The sequence below is a fragment of the Haliaeetus leucocephalus genome, unplaced genomic scaffold (genome assembly GCF_000737465.1).
Source record: "Haliaeetus leucocephalus isolate CR32 unplaced genomic scaffold, Haliaeetus_leucocephalus-4.0 Scaffold317, whole genome shotgun sequence".
NCBI classification, from domain to species: Eukaryota; Metazoa; Chordata; class Aves; order Accipitriformes; family Accipitridae; genus Haliaeetus; species Haliaeetus leucocephalus.
Window position 1 is genome coordinate 2,744,531 of NW_010972753.1, and position 3,930 is coordinate 2,748,460.

At 46.7% G+C, this 3,930-nt stretch overlaps 1 protein-coding gene across 3 annotated transcripts in view; it reads right to left on the minus strand.

The window, feature by feature from the left end:
* Positions 1 to 3,929, minus strand: part of KLHL15 (kelch-like family member 15) — a 29,903-nt gene extending 25,974 nt beyond the window's left edge. Inside the window, exons 1-3 of one of the 3 annotated variants that reach the window (XM_010571287.1) lie at positions 3,909 to 3,929; positions 3,009 to 3,330; positions 1,530 to 1,626 (exon numbers count right to left, since the gene is read on the minus strand). The gene's annotated coding sequence lies outside the window, so the exon portion shown is untranslated. The other 2 variants (XM_010571288.1, XM_010571290.1) reach the window with 2 other exon arrangements.
* Position 3,930: the final 1 nt, after the last annotated feature.

Genomic DNA, 3,930 nt, shown 5'->3' on the forward strand with positions numbered 1-3,930 from the left:
TGCCCCGTCCCACCGGCGTTTTCCCGGCCCTGCCACCGCCGGCTCGCACCGGCAGCCGTGGGGAGAGACCGGGCACGTCCCCCTGGGAGAGGAGTCCCTTACCGGGGGCTAGCGCGGGCCGCGCAGGGCTGGGGTCTCGGGAAAGCAGCACCGACAAGCATCGTCTGCGTCCGGCTCTTAAGGACACTCGTCCGCAGGCGTCTGCTTTTGGTGGCTCAAGCTCGCGTTGTTCTCTTCCACCCCTCTGCCTCCAGGCCGGGTCCCGCCGCAAATCCGCGGCCCCTTTTTTCCTCAAGGCTTTGGTCTTTTTTCTGGGTTTTTCTCGGGGAGCAGCCCCACGGGAGTGGACTGCTGCAACCCACCCCAGGGCAAAGAGCAATCCCCGTTCGGAGCTCGCTGAACTCCTGCACCCCTGACAGCTGGCTGGCCGCAGGTGCCACGGGCTGATCCCGGCTCCCTTCTCGCCACAGACAGCCTTGCCAGCCGGCGTGAGAACCGGGTCACCGGAGCCCAATGACGGGTCAGGGCCGCCGGGCCACAGGCGCTCAGCGTAGCCACCCTCAAGCAACAAACTGCAAGCAGCTCGCGGGGAACTGCAGCCCAGCGTGGGATGAACAGGGCTTTGCCTTAGCACAAACATCACCTCCTTGCTTTCTCCCTCTTGCCTTTGCCTGGCAAACTCCGACTTTATTGTAAGAGGTGGACCTTTGGTTTGCCACTGCCACCCCCAAACCATTCGCTACCTGCTAAGTACCTCCCTGTCACCTTCTATCGCACTCCCCGCTTTAAATAGCAGGCCACAGGCTGCCATCCTCTCCCTGTTTATGGCTGTTCCGAGCCCCTTCATTGCCTATTTTCAGTCTCTCGTTACCACCCCCACCCCATTCTTGATTTATAAAACAAGAGCGTACCTCCTCTATAGCTGCCACCCCTGAGCTGAATGTCTTTCCCACCTTTCACAGCTTCACACAATGAACCTGCTATTCCATGCGCTGCTTCACAAAAGACTTCCCACCGCTATTCCCACTCTGTTCAACTGCCCTCCTACTGCTCCCTCATGGCCTACTTATTCCACACTACAATCAACCTGCTCCCATTCACTCCTCCATCCCAACGGCCTGACCTCTCTCCACTCATCAAACTTCATACTATTCCACCTCATCCGCTTACTCGTGCGGTAAGTTTGCCCCATCTCCCCAGTCACTGTTTTAAAACCCGTTACTTGTGCACTTACGGCAAAACAACCGACTTTACGTACTGACTCTGCCAAGACAGCTACCGTTCCTGCCACCTAAGTCTCAAAGGAAAGACATTCTCTCCCTTATTCATAGGGCATGTCTTCCCCTGCACCAAGCACATACCCGCTCACATCTCACGCTTCAGCAAAGAAAAACTGGAGTAGAAAGTAAGTTTCTCACACACAGAAATGATACAACCAAAACTTCATGCATCCTTCTGCCCTCTTCAGACTTCCGACCTTCCTAGGTCAGCGAGGGTGGAAAAAGCTAAACAGGGCTGTTTTTGTTTACCTGACTGTCATTTTGCTGTTTGCAGTTTGTGGCAAGCTGAGGCATAAGATGATCTTCAGGTCTCTCCTACACACTGCCACAGAAGGGGACCTCAATCCTAGCCAAAAAAAAAAAAAAAAAAAGCCCAACAGCTTTGACACACTTATTCTCAAGATTTAAAAGCAAAACACCCCCCCCGCCATTCCCTTTTCATTCACATTGGACAATTTGCCCCCACCGAAAAATCAAAATATGTTAATAATGCCTCAATTCTAATCTCCTAAACAAAAAGGTGAGACTGTTAAATCTGGGCCCTCCATAATGACCAGCAGTATCAACATTACCACAGTTAATATTAATTTACATAGAGATTTGCACTGACCCCTCTAATTTAGGCATCTGTACAAAGTTGGTTACTAACTAGCTCCCACTGGCTCAAATGAGACTATTGCAATGAATAAAATTCTGGACATACATTTTTGAGTTATATTGATACACTATTTACCATTTAATTTGAACAATTTTAAACTTTATTTAACTTATATGTATAATATACTTGGCAACTCCTAGAAATGTTTTTACCTACTTAGACATTTGCAGTCGTTAGACTTCTCTGGTTTTTCTTCATACTACAAATATTTCCAAATACAGTGAATCAAAGTAACAAGAGTATCTCATAATATGTAAAATATATAATCTCATTGTTAAAACAGGAGCAACAGTTTGTGTATTTTTTTTTAAGATTCCTGACAGGGTTCTTGGCAAGGATTAAATCCTTTCTAAAGGCTGCTGCAAATGTGACAAAAACTGTTTCCGTAATTTTACACTGCACTGCATTATTGCATAATTTAAACAGCTAAGTAACTACAGAGTCTAGTATTTTCAGTTCATTTTCATAAAAGAGTGATTATACATGCCTGGACGTCGAGGCAACTACAAGCAAGTATTGCATCATGTTCCCACTATACTTTGTGTATCTTGGTCATATGCATCTATTGTTTTTTCCCAGAAGTGAGATATTTTATACAAAACTGAAAACATCATGTTGCCTGATGAAAGATTAGGGATGAAAATTTATCTTCTGGCCCAATGTGCAAAATTATTGGGTTGCAAGACAAAACACATTTTGTCATTGGTAATACCATTATACATACTGTAAGGTTTCTCACCACATGTTCATATTCATTTCTTCAAAACAAGAATGCTGGCAATGTATTTCCTCTAGGTATCTCCAGCAGAACGCACTCCTAACTCTTGTTATCAGGAAAGAATGGAAATAGTAGTATTTGCGAAAGTGGGAGGTTACAAGCATTGTTAAACCAGGCATACCAGTTTCACACAGATTTCTATCATCGCATTTCAATCACATGGTTGTCTGCTCCAAACCTGTTTTTTTGACCCAAGCAGTTAGCCAGGCAAAATCTGAGAACCATCACATTTTCCAGCCGGCAAAGCCACTGTTTATGAACGTACATGTATTCTACATAACTTGTTACTTACACTGAAACCTGTTTCTCTGATCATAGAAGTCCTATGAGTAGCAACCTCAACTTTAAGAGGTTTCTATGAAAGAGAAGTCAGTTCAATTTCCCACGGGGAGGGTTGTGAATTTGGCCTTTAGTCTCTGTTGAACCTCTAAGCTGGCTCTCATCACTGGATCAGGGATTTTACTCGATTTTTAAAGCGTTGATGTTGTACCCAACTCTGAAAACAGCACACATTTGGCGGGGTTTTTAGCTGTTTGGTACAAAAGATTCAAGCTGTTCAGATCTTGGGGCAGGGTCTTATGTCCGTACAGTCTCCCTAACACCAAGCACTCAGCCTACAAAAGACAGTAACAAGAGAAATGTTGAAATTCAAAATCTTATCAGGCTGATGGCCAGCAGAGATTACTAACATATGTACAGTGAGATTTTACTGTTCAAGCAGATAAGCTGATCAGACATCAAATTAAATATGTTAATTTCCCGTATATACAAGCATATCTTGTTCCAGTTTTACCCCCATCTTCCTTTCTGCATCACACCCACTCGCTGCCCCAAACAAACCTACACCGCCATGCTGTGAGACAAATATTGATGCGTAAACCCCAGACACCGGATGAATCTCCTTTTTCGGTGTATCTTTCAACCAAACTACGTCCCCACCCCGATCACCCTACCGAAGCAGTGGCAGTACTTGACGCCCATACTACACGCAGCACCAAGTAACCGCGGCCTGTCAAAAGCCCATTTCTCACAGAAATACTTCGAGGCGCCAATTCCCCTGACCTTCGTCCTCACAGCGGTAACCCAAAGCCGCAAATAAAACCACACACTCGTGCTCCCCGGGGGTCCCTTTTAACCCCCCCCCCCCCCGCCTCAGGGCCGCCCCTCACCGCCCTCAGCCCACGACCGTTACCCGGCGGCAGGCGCGAGGCGCG